This window comes from Lepidochelys kempii, chromosome 1 (assembly GCF_965140285.1).
Source record: "Lepidochelys kempii isolate rLepKem1 chromosome 1, rLepKem1.hap1, whole genome shotgun sequence".
Lineage (NCBI taxonomy): Eukaryota > Metazoa > Chordata > Testudines > Cheloniidae > Lepidochelys > Lepidochelys kempii.
Window position 1 is genome coordinate 16442593 of NC_136380.1, and position 17452 is coordinate 16460044.

General features: G+C 48.4%; 1 protein-coding gene across 7 annotated transcripts in view; it reads left to right on the forward strand.

Moving 5' to 3' along the window:
- Positions 1-17452, forward strand: part of CAPN5 (calpain 5) — a 148062-nt gene that overhangs the window by 13657 nt on the left and 116953 nt on the right. For 4 of the 7 annotated variants that reach the window (XM_073335229.2, XM_073335258.2, XM_073335275.2 and 1 more), the window contains exon 2: positions 4867-4967. The exons of 1 other annotated variant lie outside the window; for it this stretch is intronic. The gene's annotated coding sequence lies outside the window, so the exon portion shown is untranslated. Of the gene's footprint in view, positions 1-1075; positions 1151-2650; positions 2822-4866; positions 4968-17452 lie in introns of those variants that run through there. 2 more of the 7 variants (XM_078852147.1, XM_073335244.2) reach the window with 2 other exon arrangements.

Below are 17452 nucleotides of genomic sequence, written 5' to 3' on the forward strand. Positions count from 1 at the left end.
TGTGAGGTGTGCCAAAGAGTGGGAAAACCCCAAGACCAGGTCAAAGCTCCTCTCCAGCCACTCCCCATCATTGAAGTTCCATTTCAGCGAGTAGCTGTGGATATTCTGGGTCCTTTTCCGAAAAAGACACCCAGAGGAAAGCAGTACATACTGACTTTCATGGATTTTGCCACCCGATGGCCGGAAGCAGTAGCTCTAAGCAACACCAGGGCTAAAAGTGTGTGCCAGGCACTAGCAGACATTTTTGCCAGGGTAGGTTGGCCCTCTGACATCCTCACAGATGCAGGGACTAATTTCCTGGCAGGAACTATGAAAAACCTTTGGGAAGCTCATGGGGTAAATCACTTGGTTGCCACTCCTTACCATCATCAAACAAATGGCATGGTGGAGAAGTTTAATGGAACTTTGGGGGCCATGATACGTAAATTCGTAAATAAGCACTCCAATGATTGGGACCTAGTATTGCAGCAGTTGCTCTTTGCCTACAGAGCTGTACCACATCCCAGTTTAGGGTTTTCCCCATTTGAACTTGTATATGGCCGTGAGGTTAAGGGGCCATTGCAGTTGGTGAAGCAGCAATGGGAGGGATTTACACCTTCTCCAGGAACTAACATTCTGGACTTTGTAACCAACCTACAAAACACCCTCCGAACCTCTTTAGCCCTTGCTAGAGGAAACTTAAAGGATGCTCAAAAAGAGCAAAAAGCCTGGTATGATAAACATGCCAGAGAGCGTTCCTTCAAAGTAGGAGACCAGGTCATGGTCTTAAAGGCGCTCCAGGCCCATAAAATGGAAGCATCGTGGGAAGGGCCATTCGTGGTCCAGGAGCGCCTGGGAGCTGTTAATTATCTCATAGCATTCCCCACCTCCAACCGAAAGCCTAAGGTGTATCATATTAATTCTCTAAAGCCCTTTTATTCCAGAGAATTAAAGGTTTGTCAGTTTACAGCCCAGGGAGGAGACGACGCTGAGTGGCCTGAAGGTGTCTACTACGAAGGGAAATGTGCTGGTGGTGTGGAAGAGGTGAACCTCTCCATGACCCTTGGGCGTATGCAGCGACAGCAGATCCAGGAGCTGTGCACTAGCTACGCGCCAACGTTCTCAGCCACCCCAGGACTGACTGAACGGGCATACCACTCCATTGACACAGGTAATGCTCACCCAATTAGGGTCCAACCTTACCGGGTGTCTCCTCAAGCTAAAACTGCTATAGAACGGGAGATCCAGGATATGTTACAGATGGGTGTAATCCGCCCCTCTGAAAGTGCATGGGCATCTCCAGTGGTTCTAGTTCCCAAACCAGATGGGGAAATACGTTTTAGCGTGGACTACCGTAAGCTAAATGCTGTAACTTGCCCAGACAACTATCCCATGCCACGCACAGATGAACTATTAGAGAAACTGGGAAGGGCCCAGTTCATCTCTACCTTGGACTTAACCAAGGGGTACTGGCAGGTACCGCTAGATGAATCTGCCAAGGAAAGGTCAGCCTTCATCACACATCTCGGGCTGTATGAATTTAATGTACTCCCTTTCGGGCTGCGAAATGCACCCGCCACTTTCCAAAGACTTGTAGATGGTCTCCTAGCGGGATTAGGAGAATATGCAGTCGCCTACCTTGACGATGTGGCCATATTTTCGGATTCCTGGGCAGACCACCTGGAACATCTACAAAAAGTCCTTGAGCGCATAAGGGAGGCAGGACTAACTGTTAAGGCTAAGAAGTGTCAAATAGGCCTAAACAGAGTGACTTACCTTGGACACCAGGTGGGTCAAGGAACTATCAGCCCCCTACAGGCCAAAGTGGATGCTATCCAAAAGTGGCCTGTCCCAAAGTCAAAGAAACAGGTTCAATCCTTCTTAGGCTTGGCTGGTTATTTCAGACGATTTGTACCGCACTACAGCCAAATGGCTGCCCCACTGACAGACCTAACCAAAAAGAAACAGCCAAATGCTGTTCAGTGGACCGGAAAGTGTCAGAAGGCCTTTAACAAGCTTAAAGCGACACTCATGTCTGACCCTGTACTAAGGGCCCCAGACTTTGACAAACCGTTCCTAGTAACCACAGATGCATCCGAGCGTGGTGTGGGAGCAGTTTTAATGCAGAAAGGACCTGATCAAGAATTCCACCCTGTAGTGTTTCTCAGCAAAAAACTGTCTGAGAGGGAAAGCAACTGGTCAGTCACTGAAAAAGAATGTTATGCCATTGTCTACGCTCTGGAAAAGCTACGCCCATATGTTTGGGGACGGCGTTTCCACCTGCAAACCGACCATGCTGCACTAAAGTGGCTTCACACCGTCAAAGAAACTAACAAAAAACTTCTTCTGTGGAGTTTAGCTCTCCAAGATTTTGATTTCGACATCCAACACATCTCAGGAGCTTCTAACAAAGTGGCTGATGCACTCTCCCGTGAAAGTTTCCCAGAATCAACTGGTTAAAATCGTCCTTGAGATGTGGAAAATATTGTTAGTCTTTATGTACTTGGTAGTATATTTAGAGATGCATGTGTCTTATTAACTCTGTTTTCCTAGAGCTCCAGGAAGAAATCCCAGCCAGTGTTTCACCCTAGCTGAGATTTGGGGGGCGTGTCATAAATATAAAGGGAAGGGTAAACCCCTTTGAAATCCCTCCTGGCCAGGGGAAAGCTCCTCTCACCTGTAAAGGGTTAAGAAGCTAAAGGTAACCTCGCTGGCACCTGACCAAAATGACCAATGAGGAGACAAGATACTTTCAAAAGCTGGGAGGAGGGAGAGGAACAAAGGGTCTGTCTGTAGTCGTCTTGGCCGGGGACAGAACAGGAATGGAGTCTTAGAACTTTTAGTAAGTAATCTAGCTAGGTATGTGTTAGATTATGATTTCTTTAAATGGCTGAGAAAAGAATTGTGCTGAATAGAATAACTATTTCTGTCTGTGTATCTTTTTTGTAACTTAAGGTTTTGCCTAGAGGGGTTCTCTATGTTTTTTTAATCTAATTACCCTGTAAGATATATACCATCCTGATTTTACAGGGGGGATTTCTTTATTTCTATTTACTTCTATTTTTTATTAAAAGTCTTCTTGTAAAACACTGAATGCTTTTTCATTGTTCTCAGATCCAAGGGTTTGGGTTTGTGGTCACCTATGCAAATTGGTGAGGCTTTTTATCCAACATTTCCCAGGAAAGGGGGGGTGCAAGTGTTGGGAGGATTGTTCATTGTTCTTAAGATCCAAGGGTCTGGGTCTGTGGTCACCTATGCAAATTGGTGAGGCTTTTTACCAAACCTTGTCCAGGAAGTGGGGTGCAAGGTTTTGTGAAGTATTTTGGGGGGAAGGACGCGTCCAAACAGCTCTTCCCCAGTAACCAGTATTAGTTTGGTGGTGGTAGCGGCCATTCCAAGGACAACGGGGGTAATATTTGTTACCTTGGGGAAGTTTTGACCTAAGCTGGTAAAGATAAGCTTAGGAGGTTTTTCATGCAGGTCCCCACATCTGTACCCTAGAGTTCAGAGTGGGGGAGGAACCTTGACAGACCCCCACTGAGAGAAGGTAAATTCCTGTCAGCATCCACTGAGCGTACCTTGGTTCCTTTGTTTAAAAGAGCCGTAGCTGGGGTTCTCCACGCCCCCGACAAGGGGAAGGTAACATAGCCTCACGCAGCCGGCTTGTGTTTATTTGTGTCACGGTAGCAGCAGGGGGCCCGGTCGGAGATCAGGGCCCCATTGTGCTAGGTGCATAAGTGCACATAGTAAGAGACAGACCTTGGGGAGGTCACCGTGCAAACAGACCCCAGACGTATTATCTCCTTTCTACAGGTGGGGAACAGAGGGTACCATCTACACTGTGCTAAAGTGATAAAGGAGCCCCGGTATGGCCCCCGGCTGGCCCAAGTCAGCTGATTTGGGCTCGTGGGGCTTGGGCTGGGAGGCTATAAACTTTCAGTGTGGACGTTTGGGCTTTAGGACCCTGTGAGGGGGGAGCCTGAATGTCTATACTGCATTTTTATAGCCCTGGAGCCCCCACCCTCCTGCCAGCCTGAGTCAGATGGCCAGGGCCACCCACAGGTCTTCTATTACAGTGCCGCCATGCCCTGAGGGTCTGAGGGCTTGTCTATACGAACTTGTGTTTGTGGCAAGCTGGGGTGTCAGTCTACCTCGCACTAGTGTGCCATACACTACGTGTCCATGTGGGTCCTGCTGCCATGCACTAAAAGCTCCCTCGTGCACTTTGATCCACTCTGCTTGGAAACAGGAGTGGACCAAACTGCACTAGGGAACTTGTAGTTTGCAGCAGAAGGGTCCGCACAGACACCCAGGGCAAGGCAGTTACACCTCAGCTTGCCGCGAGCTAAGAGATTGTACAGACAAGCCCCAAGACTGTGGGTACGTCTACTGCATTGTACACCCAGGTCTGTGGACTTGTACTTGTATACTTTGTGTTCCCAAATCCGAGCTTGAGTGTCCACGCTGCCTTGTAAATCAAGGTTTACAATTTCTGGACGAGGGTCACACAGCTGTACGAATACGTCCATACTTGACTATGCAGATCTTCTGACTCAGCTCTGTGGCGTGAGCTGTGTCCACACTGCAAAATGACCGGGTTTGGACCCAAGTCATAGTGGGACTTGAGCACTGATCCAAGCCCTAGCAGAGTTCTAGGACCCAGGACCTGAATGCTTGCTGGCCCGTGTTAGGCTCATTCATGTGTGGATGGAAAGGGGGCTTGGGCTCAAACCTGAGTTAGAGCCTGGGCTAAGTGTGGACATAACCTAAGTGACTTGCCCAAGGTCACACAGGGAATCTGTGGCAGAGCCAGGAATTTAACCCAGGTCTCCTGGACCGGGTCCAGTGCCTGAACTACAATACCCTCTTCCCCTCTCTCTCTCTTAGGGACTGTTGTGTGAGGAACTCCTGACCCCTAGGAACTATTGCTCAGATGTCAGCCTGACCCAAAATCCTTGATCCAAACCAACTCCCAAGCTTTATGACAGGTAGGTCCCAAGTTTGCAGCTCAGATCTCTCTCTCTCTCTCTCTCTCTCTCTCTCTCTGCTTTTGTTGTTTGTAGGTCGCTGTGGGTCTTTATGGATTCTGTAAAATGTCCTGCTGACTTCCCTAGGAGTGGGAGGAGGTGCTGGCCATGCTAAATTGCTGTAGATTAGCAGAAGTCTTTGAAATATGATGAGTTAAGCCCTCTTCACCCTGGCCCATGCAGGTGGCTGCTTCTTATCCACACAGGGATAAGACTTCTGTGGAGTCCTGGAGAAATCTTTTTAACACCGCCTACAACGTTTATTCACAATGGCAGGAGATGGGACACTAGATGGTGTGAGGGGGAGGGCTCTGAGTTACTGCAGAGAATTCTTTCCCCGGTATCTGGTTGCTGGGTCTTGCTCACATGCTCAGGGTCTAACTGGTCTCCATATTTGAGGTCCAAAAGGAATTTTCCCCCAGGCAGATTGGCAGAGACCCTGGGGGGTTTTCACCTTCCTGTGCAGCATGGGGTAGGAGTCACTTGCAGGTTTAAACTAGCGGAAATGGTGGATTCTCTGTGACTTAAAAAGAAAAGGAGGACTTGTGGCACCTTAGAGACTAACCAATTTATTTGAGCATAAGCTTTCGTGATGCATCTGATGAAGTGAGCTGTAGCTCACGAAAGCTTATGCTCAAATAAATTGGTTAGTCTCTAAGGTGCCACAAGTACTCCTTTTCTTTTTGCGAATACAGACTAACACGGCTGTTACTCTGATCTCTGTAACTTGATGTTTTAAAATCATGATCTGAGGATTTCAGTAACTCAGCCAGAGATTAGGGGTCTATCACAGGAATGGGTGGGTGAGGTTCTGGGGCCTGCAATGTGCAGGAGGTCAGACTCACTAGATCATCACAATAGTCAGTTCTGGCCTTAAAGTCTGTGAGAAGCAGCCCGTCACCTGAGTAACTGTTTGAGGCCTGATTCTCTCTCTAGTTACATGTGGGAGCAAGGTGCCGTGTGGCTGTCAGGGAGGTGGCTAGTGCACAAGGCCTGCAGGGGGGTTGCTGCTGTGTGGTTAAAGTCTCAGTACATGGAGTTACTGCCCCTTTATAAACCTTCCTCTGTTCACTCAGGTGACACCAGAACAGGTAGGTGACTTTTGCTCCACTAAAGTTGCCCCAGAGTTGCTGTAAAGTGAATGCCCGTCATTGGAAGGGGTGGTGAAAGGGAAGAGCTGGCCTGTACCCTGCAATGATGTACAGCTCAGATGAAGTGAGCTGTAGCTCACGAAAGCTTATGCTCAAATAAATTTGTTAGTCTCTAAGGTGCCACAAGTACTCCTTTTTCTTTTTGTGAATACAGACTAACACGGCTGCTACTCTGAAAGCTCAGGGTGGGTGTGCTTAGCAGCTAGCAAAGCCCACGCGTGCTGCTCTGGGCCGCCATGTTGAGGGGAAATGCTAAGGAGAAGCCTCAACAAACCCGTGCAGGAAAATGCCCTGCCACACTGCAGCCTGGGCAGGGGTACGGCATCCTGCCATGCCCACAAATCCTAGGCGAGGGCACACGGCCACGCCCACATGAGCTGTGCGTAGGTAAGGGGAACGGCTCCTTAGAGCTACGTAAAATGTGTCACGTGGGGGCAGGGACCTGGGCGGCCCATTCCCAAAGCAATGTGTCACCGCGTGCGGTGCGGCCCTTTGCCGTAGATGCCCCCCAGCCACAAACAAGGCTATGCCCCCGTTGTGTCCCATAGACAGAGCCTGGTGCACCTCCCGTGGCATGCCACTGCGCATATGGCCTTAACGTGATAGGTATGATCCTCAGACACTCTCCTCAGCCCGGTACGTTCTCCCTCCATCCTGGCTGGGGTGGCCAAAGAATAAATGCATGGATCCGTAGTGGGAATGCAGGCCCTGCTGTCCAGCATGGTGTGAGCTGTGGAGTGCAGAAAGGGCAGGAAGAACTTTTCAGCCCGGAAACTGCTGTAACATGGGCTGGGGCAATGTACGTTGCAGGCCCCCAGTGAGAGTCTACTATGTATGCATCTGATGAAGTGAGCTGTAGCTCACGAAAGCTTATGCTCAAATAAATTGATTAGTCTCTAAGGTGCCACAAGTCCTCCTTTTCTTTTTGCGAATACAAACTAACACGGCTGCTATTCTGAAACCTATGTACATAGTAGACTCTCACCGGGGGGCCTGGCTTGGGGAAGGTTTTACACTAGAGTTGTTGGGTTAGCCAGAACCATCCCCAAACACTGGGAGATGGTCTCACCTGGATCTGGACTTTGTGACTGGCCTACAAGGGTTGAGCTAAAACCCTGGATGCAGAGATCCTGGAACTCTGGGAATGTCCTGAACCAGAGGACACCTCCCTAGGTCTATAGTGCTGCATAATTTAACCAATGGGAAAAAAATTCATGGCCCTGCCACACCTGTGGGAGGAAAACAGCTGAGGGCGGTCCTGCAAGGATGCAGAGCTGGATAAACAGAGCATGTATCGCCATGGTGACTAAGCCAATTTAGATATCTATCAACTCTTAATTAGGGGAGTGCACCCATTGTAGTTACGCCAAGCCTGTGTTGGCATTGGGCAGTGAGTCACTACTAAAGGTTGAGCTGAGCAGATGCTTCCCCATGAGTCTGACAGCTTGGTCTTCGTTGGCTCTGTTTTCATTTGAAAGAAGAATGAAACTCTCTCTAGCCTTTGGAGTTGCAAGGAAAGTCTTCAAGATGTGACCTGCGGCAAGGATGTCTGCCTGAGTCTGCAGACAGCCTGGAACTTCCTTGTATCAGGAGCTGCCGTGGTGTGGTATATGTGTCAAATGCTGTCCATTGTAGTGGCTAGTAATGTGCCCTATCAACTCTTCAGTGTTGTGGTCCTAAAACAGTGACCTGTGATCTCTTTGGCACTGAGCTAGCAGCATGGATATTTACGGCTCTGTAAATGATTTTTACAATAGTGGGACCAAGGGTAATTGGAGGTTCAGCGTGGGCATAGCCATGTGCTATAGTTTATCTATGCTAGGAATTCTCTGGAACAGTGAAACTTCAGTTATCTGAACCCCAGACCTCTCAGTCCTGGTCCCCAAAGTCCATTATTTCCACTAAAAGCTCTTCTGCCTGACCTGAACCATTCCCCTTGCCCTCATGCCTCAATTATCTGAACAGTATATGTCGAATGTCTAGACCAGCGGCTCTCAACCTTTCCAGACTATTGTACCCCTTTCAGGAGGCTGATTTGCCTTGCATACCCGCACGTTTCACCTGATTTAAAACCTGCTTGCTGACAAAATCAGACACGAAAGTACAGAAGTGTCACAGCCCACTATTACTGAACAATGGCCGACATTCTCATTTTTACCATATAATTATAAAATAAATCAATTGGAATATAAATACTGTACTTACATGTCAGTGATCATATATAGAGCAGTATAAACTGGTCATTGGATGAAATTTTAGTTTGTGCTGACTTTGCTAGTGCTTATTATGGAGCCTGCTGATGTATCCCCTGGAAGACCTCTGAGTACCCCCAAGGGTATGCGTACCCCTGGTTGAGAACTACTGGTCCGGACTGGTGTCTGTAGGGGCCCAGTCCTGCTCCCTTTGTAGACAATGAGGCTCTTTCCATTAGCTTTAATGGGAGATTCTTTTGCAGTAGATAATACAAGTGTATGTTCAGTCCACACCTACAAAGACAACATCCCTGTATTGCCAAGGGTAACCCATATGGGTACTAACAGGGAGTTCCTGGGAAACCACCACAGCCAGGCTGGACATATCTAACAGCTTGTAAGTAACACAACTGGCCTGTATTCAAAGCAAAGCATAAGTCAGGGGATAGCTAGTGATTACAATAGGCTAATAAGTAATCAGGTCTGCTAGATGCCAAATGATCTAGACCATAAGCTCTTTAGGGCATGACCCTCAGGCTGAACTGAGACTCCGGGAATATCACAGTCCCATTACCCCAGCGCAGAAGAGAGACTCAAAGGCCTTTTCCTCTTGGGTGTCTTTAGGTGGTGAACGGGTGTGCGTGTCCACACAATCTGAATGTGGATGGGAAGAGATGTTTATATATAGGGGGTCTGAATATCCTCCAGGTCATAGTCCCCAGCCCCTTTTCCTCCCAGAATATAATTATCCAAATGCTCGTTTGTGACATTCCCTTGTGTCTTGTCTCAAGCCGGATTGAAAGCTCTCTGGGTATGGACTGTCTCTGTGTCTGTACAGTGAGGCCTGGAAGAAGATTCCTGTAATTTACCAGAGCTGTGATTTGTTACAAGCCCTGGGGAGTTACGGGCATGCTCAGAATGTGTGCTTCGTGGGCTCACTCTCTCTTTTACGGCTCCTGCTGCTGCTTGTAATTATTAACTGGCTTGTCATGAAGCAAGTGGGTCAGGGCTGCCAAGAGCACAGAGGGAGGAGATGAGGAATTGATACGCCAAGAAGTGTATTTTCCAAGGGAGGTTTATCCAGCTGCAGAGCTCAGTAATAGATGGTTCTTTACTGGTTGTATGCTGCATCTTGAGCTCTAGATCAAAAGTCATAGGGGTGAGGGGGAATCATAATAGCTTCTCCCAAATTCTGATATGTGCGTAGGGCTTTGGAGCAGCCCTCTAGGCCACGTGTGCTGTATATACAGCCTCTGTGCACAGCAAAGAGGAACGGTCCTCGGAGGTGGGCCATTATGGCCTCTCCGTTGGGGTGTGCGGGGTGGAGCCAGAAAGGAGAAGGAGCCTTCCCGTCACACCAGGCTTTAGGGGAGCTAGGCAGAGTGTTTGCTTCCTGGGCATTCAGGGGGAAGAGCTATGCTCCATGCCAAGCTCCCGCTGCAGATCCCTCTGATACCTGAGCAGGGTTAATGGGTTAGTTCCCACTGGGGCTACTGCCCGGCTGCTACCGCACAGACACAGCGGGTAGCTAATGCCAGCATTGTAGTGGGGGGTGGTTTGGGCATCTGGATGTGCAGAGATGTGTGAAGCACCCTGCTCCTACACAAGGCACAGGAGGAACTCCTTCCCCTTCCCCTGACAGAACAGCTGGGAAGGAAGGTATGGTAATTCCTGCCCTGCACAGGTTTCTCTTGTGTGGGGGAGAGGCTGTTGCCGACAGGCTTAGCTGATCCAGACAGGTTAACTGGGCTGGAAGGAGCTGGGAGTTTCGTGGAAACTTGTTTGCTGCTTTGAGCTTGGCTTTTGCCTCTTCCCAAGGGTTCCCCCTGAATTTCAGACTCAAAGAACCCCCAGATCTCCAAAGGGAAGGGGACTGGTCTTGCTTGGCGCAGTGTGGTCCAACAGGTACAGCACGGGGCGGGGTCTCTGCACTCCATGTTCTGCCACTCACCCCCTGGGTGTCCTTGGGCAAGTCACTTCACCTCTCTGGGCCACTGTTTCCCCTGCCAATTCCTTGCCTGTCTTGTCTAATTATATTGTGCGTGTGTGTACCTATGTATGTACAGCACCCAGCTTACTGGGTCTTGATCTCAGTTGGATAGATGGTAGATGCTACTGTATGGCAGATACATTTGCTCTGAACTCCCAACTTTCCCCCTCCTCACCCCTCGGCACATCTTCATCCCTCCCTTTTCTGCACCGTGCAGCCAGCTCTTCCACGGGAAGGTGGTTTTGCTGTTACAAATTGGATGGCGGCACAGAAAGGAAGCTGTGGCTTGAGCGTAGCAGATGCGGGCAGGGTGTGAGGCAAACGGCTACACTTCAGAGCGCAGGGGACCACATGGTCGATATCTCACTGCAGAGTTCTAGGACTTTATATTGTCCGAGCACCTCGCATACAGCTCGTTGGCGACAGTGTGGCGGGGGAGGCAGGTTTTATCCCCACTTCACAGGTTGGTGCTGTCAAACAAGAAGCCAGAGACCTACTTTTTCTGGCGTGCCGAGCAGACACAACTCCACTGCTATCCCTCCCATCCGGCACCAGGCAGGCAGACAACGAGTTGGGTTTTCCGCTTTTCTGCTAGATGTTTCTGTCCGTAGCCTTATTCTCCTGGCCGGCTCCCATTCCATGTGTGTTCTCGCTGATATGCAGATTGTGAGCTCTCTGGGTCCAGTCCAAGGGACTGTCTTCCTAGTGGCTTGTCTGTGCAGCATCTAGGACTACGGGGACCTGGTCTTTGCTCAGAGGATCCTTTCTCTACCACGGTGGAAAGCACCATAGTTTTCCCTGTCACTCAAGCCCATAATCTTGGCTTTGTCTTTGACTCTGCCATCATTCTCTCTCTCCCCCGCCCCCCACACATCCAGGTTGTGTCTCCAGCTGTCACTTCTTCCTGCACAACCACTCAGCAATCAGACAGCAGCTCTGTGCCCATGCTGCCAAAGGTCTTGTCCAAGCCTTCATCTCAGGGCTTGACCTCATCTCCTGCTGTTTAGCCTAGCTGGCTCCTGCCATCCCTCCAGCCCATTCACAATGCTGCAGCTAAGATCATCTTCTTGGCCTGTCGCTCTGATTGTCACTCCATCTTTAAATCCCTCCATTGCCCCCCTGCCCCTTCACCTTGTCAAACATACCTTGTCCTCACTTACAAAACCCTCTACAGTTTATCCCTACTTTCCCTCTGCATCCTATTATCTTGACTCCCGAGATTTGAGCCTCTATTGCCTGAGTCCGCTTTTCTTTGACAAGCACTTTCCTGCTTTCTCTCCCTTAGGAGTGCGAAAAGCTCCAAGTCACAATCCGTAAAACCACCACCATGCCCTAGTCCCAGTCCCAGAATACAGGCAGGAGACTGCAACTTGCTAAATAAATACGTTGCTCTTACTCAGCGCTTTTCATCAGTAGATCTCAAAGCACTTTACAAAGAAGGCCAGTATTGCGATCTCCATTTTACCAGATGGGGAAACTGAGGCACAGGGTGGGACATGACTTGCCCGAAGTCACCCAGCAGGCCAGTGGCTGAGCTGGAAGAGACTGAAAGCTCCTTGAGGCGCGGACCAGCTTTTTGTTCTGTGTTTGTACAGCACCTAGCACAATGGGGTCCTGGCCCTGACTAGAGCTCCTAGGGGGTGGTGATTATTTATTATTGTACTACTGTACCTCCTAAGTCTGCCGAGGTCCAGTCCAAGGGTCTGTCCATTAGCACACCTGCCTCTACTGCTAACTGCGGAAGCATTGCTGCTGAGCATTGTGCACATCCTGTCAGACTTGTTGTCTCTCTCACTCCGTTTGTTCATGTTCCCCTGTTCGGTCTTGTGGTTCACACTGTCAGCTCCGTGGGCCGGGGACCATCACTTACCATACCTTTGCACAGTACCTTGCACAACGGGGCTTCCCTGGTTGAGGCCTTCAGGCGCTGTTGCAACAGAAGGGTTAAACAACCATGAAAGCCCCTTGAAGTCAATGGGAGACTTTCTGCTGACTGTGGTGGGTTTCGGATCGGGGCCTAGGACTGCATCATTGCGATCACTTCCTCCTTCAGCATCTCTCGGAGAAATAGCAGCTCCCAGGAGATAGCAGCGCATTGCGGGGGGGTCTAGAACTGGGTGCCAGCCGTGTCCACGGGCTCTGCCTGTGCGCGGCTTGGCGGCTGGTGAGTGAATGCCAGGAATGTGCCCTCCAGTGACTCCCTAGGAGGAAGCGCTTCTTGGGCGGAGGATATCCTGCCATTGTCAGAGCTGTGCATGGAGCCCGGGTCCTGCTCTTTCCGCATATCCCGAGTGCTGGTAAGAGGAGGGGAGCGACACTCGTGGCAAGGCAGAGTGCCCCTGTGGAAATGCTTACGCCAGCTCTGTGTATGGCAGGGGAGGTGTAGCGCAAGGACAGAGAGGAGGTGCAAATGGCCTCCCCCATGCAGGGGTCACTGGGGCTGCACCAGCCCTGAAAGCTGCCCTAACTCATGCCCCTATTTCAAATCCCCCCGTGGGGACTTGTGTGATGCATCTCAGGGCTGAGAATCACTTTCTTGCTACCTGCCTCCAGCACAAAGGAGTCTTGTCTGTACAAGCTGGGTGTCAGCCCCCTAACACAGCCAACCTGTCAGCCACTCTCTTCTGTGCTCCACCAGCCCCCTCTTTGCCTTGCAGGTTGATAACAGATGCACCCCAGTCTCTGAGTCCCTTCAAAGTTTCCCCCGTGGTATCCAGCCCCGATCGCTGGATACCCACAGAAATCCCAGATCCTGTGATCCCAGTGGGACAGTGTACCCTGGCTTTACCTTAGATCACTGCTGCTGTGTTACACACAGCACTTGAGTTCAATTATAAAACAAAAGGAAATGAGGTTCAAATAATAACCCGTAGGAGAGATGGGAAAATGGTTACGGAGAAAGCAAAATCGTAACATGCGTTCTAGAGACCAATGATTAACCTCTCGGCTAAAGAAGTTGATCTTGCCCAAAGTTCTCTTTGGCATTTGCCACCAAGCCTGACTGAGATCCCTTTTTCCTGAAGCAAACTTGCTGTCAGTTTACTTACTAGGTGAAGGATGCCAGGATGTCTGTTTGCACACCTGAATATACCAGAACAGACCTTTGTTGCTCACCTCAAGATAGGTTCTCCCCCATCTCCCGCTGTTTATCTTGATAGGTTCCCCCACCCCTCACTGGTTACCTCCTCCTGTTAGGTTTCAGAGTAACAGCCGTGTTAGTCTGTATTCGCAAAAAGTATTCTGTATTCTGATCTCAAAGTGACTATCCTTCAACAAAAAATCCTCAAACAGACTCCAACGAGAGACTGCTGAATTGGAATTAATTTGCAAATTGGATACAATTAACTTAAGCTTGAATAGAGACTGGGAATGGTTGATTCATTATAAAAAGTAACCTATTTCCCCTTTTCCCCCTCCCCAGTGTTCCTCAGACATTCTTGTTAAACCCTGGATTTGTGCTGGAAATGGCCCACCTTGATTATCATACACATTGGAAGGAGAGTGATCACTTTAGATAAGCTATTACCAGCAGGAGAGTGGGGTGGGGGGAGAGAAAACCTTTTGTAGTGGTAAACACCCATTTTTTCATGCTTTGTGTGTATAAAAACATCTTCTGTATTTTCCACTTTATGCATCCGATGAAGTGAGCTGTAGCTCACGAAAGCTTATGCTCAAATAAATTGGTTGGTCTCTAAGGTGCCACAAGTACTCCTTTTCTTTTCTCCTCCTGTTAGCTTCCTTCTGAAGTCTCTGCCAGCTCTTTGTTAGCATTTGACTTAGAATGCTCAGAGACTTCGGTCTAATGCCATGCAATACACAGCGCCCGCCCAGATAAGTGTCTCCCATCCCCTGTCTGGAGGAGTTTGTATCAAGACGCGCTGCCTTTGCGTGGCCTGTTTTTTAACTACAGACCTAGGTATACACACACTTAAAATGATGTTCTCTAACTCCTCATCTGTTCCCACACATACAGCTTGCAGTGGGGATGAAGACACAAGGTTTCATTAGACACCTTACATGACCCGCTTTGGTGAACTAGAATGTAAATCCCAGGTGCAGGGGATTCCTGTAACCCTGATGCACCCCTTAGGCCCTCTGCTAGTTGCATTCAGAAGTTCCTGGGTCACAGCTTGGCATGGCATAGAATCACTGAGGAGCAAGTCTGCCTTTGCATGCCCCCTCCTGCCCCTCTGGTTCACCCGCGCCCTGCCCCAGAGCATCTCCCCGATGTGTGCCCCAGCTACAGAGACTTGTAAGCATGTCCTGCACCCCCTTTATGCCAGCCTAACTGGTGCACAGGGGGCTGCAGGGCCAGGATGGTTAGGACCCTAACTTGTCCAAACATGTCACGTAGGTGAAATTGGTGTCCCCACTTGCAATGTTAAAACTGCCTGATGAAACTGCCCCTCAGCAATAGCGAGTGTTGTGTCTCCATACGCTCTGTCTAGACAACGGGTCTGCAAGTGTCTAGCTGTGTGAGGTGCTAATGACACTGTTGTTAGTAACAGGATCTGATCCAAAGCCTCCTGAAGCCGGAGAGAGTTTTGCCATTGATCTCAGTGGGTTTTGGATCAGGCTCCTGGAAACTTTCATTAGAATATCTTAATGCGCTTCACAAACATTAGTTAATTACACTCCACTTGAGTCCAAATTGTAAGGTTTTGTGGTTTAAAAAAATCCGCTTATCACACCAAAGCCCACCATACATGATTCTGCAGGTATTTATTTATTTATTTGGTTTAAGATTCCATTGTCAACAGGTTTGAAGCGAAACCTGCCCCTGTGGTGTTAGGAACCCCAGCGCTGAATCATTGTGAGAGCACAGGAGAAACCGCTACTGAAACTGACTTGAGATGCCTGTGAAACAGACATACCCATTTTCATTTGTCTCATCTAGCCACTAGACTGGGACTCGGGTGATTTGGATTCTGATTCTGACATTTGGTTTGTGACTTGGGCAGTTAACCTCTTTGGGTACATCTTCACTACCTACTGCATTGACGGGTAGTGATCGATCTCTTGGGGATCGATTTATCGCGTCTCGTCTAGATGCGATAAATCGATCCCCGAATTAACGCCTGTACTCCGCCTCGGTAGGAGGAGTAAGCGGAGTTGATGGGGGAGCTGCCGCGGTCGACTCACCGCCGTGAGGAGGGCCAGGTAAGTCGAACTAAGATACTTGGACTTCAGCTATGCGAATAGCGTAGCTGTGTTGTACCAATAAAATAAAAACCAGCAGGATCTTATTAAAGGGAAAAAGGCAAAATACCACATTTATTGTGAATACAGAAAGAATCATAGTAAGCAGTTAGTTATAGCTATAACATTCCATTCAATCTCATATTTATTCACACATTCATTCATACAAACACACACACACACACATACACACCCACACACACAGGTTCTGCAAGGTTGTTATCATAGTTACCAGCCTTAGAGTTGCTCATGCCAAGCCACTGGCCAGGTGGCCTGGACATGAGGAGGGAGCAGGGCCTTGTCAGATGCTCATCTGATGCTCCTGGAAGTTGGTTTGCAGAATCAGACCCCAAAGTTCTCACTTTTTAGAGTCTATTTTTATAGGAATTTCTTCCTATGCCAGTCTATGGGAATTGCTTCATCATGCTGTTGCTGAATCAATCAGCAGATAGCACATTCCTGACGGCTCCAAGATGTTATCTTGTTCTTTGGTTCTCCCATCCTTGAGGCTGTTGGGTGGATTCCAGTCTGCCCTCCGGGGTGGGGGTCGTCTGGTTATTTCCAATTGACGCCTTCTTCAGCCGATGGACACTGGATTCTTAGGCTGGCACCTCCCTGATCATTCAGTTATTATCCACACCAAGCATCCATCCACATACATCCTCTATCTCTATTTTAATCACAATTGTTAATACAACAAAAGGGCGGGGAGTCTCTGGGTGTTGTTTCTGTTGTTAGAGTATTGCTTTGAGTCTCTCTCTGTGTGAACTGCTTTGAGAACAGACTCTGTCTTAGAATGTACTAACACGGTTAGCAGCTTGCAAGTTTCACACATAGAGGGAGAGAAAGAGTACCAAAAACCAAGAGACCTCTTAATTAGTAATACCCTGGAATTTAAACTCTGGGGAATCAAACTCATTTGTGATTTTAATACAGAACTTCTTTAATATGATCCAACATAATCCCCCTTTTGACACTAAGATTTATAATCGTCAGTGTCACTTTCTATGTAGCCTATTCAAGAGAAAGTACTGTGAGGCAATTTGAGTTTATGATTCCAATTCATGCCACATACATGATCCTAGTGATGTATCTTTACTACAAGGTTCTGGGGCAACAGGCAAGGTGAGGCACACCCACTTTTGAGGAGTCCATTCGGTACAACCTCTAGTGTCCAATAGCTTCCCTCCCTCCCCAGCCCACTGGCTCAAGGTCCAGGGTAGCCAAAAGGATCCCATGTGTAATATGGGGAGAGGGTTAACCTTCAATACCTTTGCCTCCAGGGACTGTTGGTGTGCAATTTTGACAACAATTTCTCCCATTAACAAGTCTGGTTTACAATAGTGGAAACATATTGCATCCATTCATATTGATAAGTGTCAAACAATGATCTCTTTCTTTTTTAACAAATGCATCAAACCCTTAATATTTCCCAATATGACCCAGAACATTTTGTGTTCCAAAGTAGCTAGTGCAAGTATCTGCATTTCAGTGCATCCCATAGCTATGGCTGTGTAGTTTCCTATTTCTAATATATTTTTTTTTCTTATGGATAAGCCATGTGGTAGTATTAAGCCATTACTAAAGATTCCATTGGCCTTTTAGGTTACCCAGACCAATTTGGACCAAGTCTACATTGGCATGTACTTGTTTTTGTATCAGGCTGTCCTGTAGCTGGGACAGAAAGCTTAATTTATTTTTAAGTTCCTGCAGGTCTTCAGTATATATTTTTTTTTTAAACACACAACAGTGCTAGCAACAACACAAAACACAAGACAAAACATAGAACACAGAACACAATTTCTATTGTGACAGTAGATTCATGGTATTGGGTTGCTTTTCAGCTGGCAGCTTTTCCTGATTTTCTGAAAGACAAAAAGAACATGTTTCTACCCCTTTTGGGGTGGCAGATTA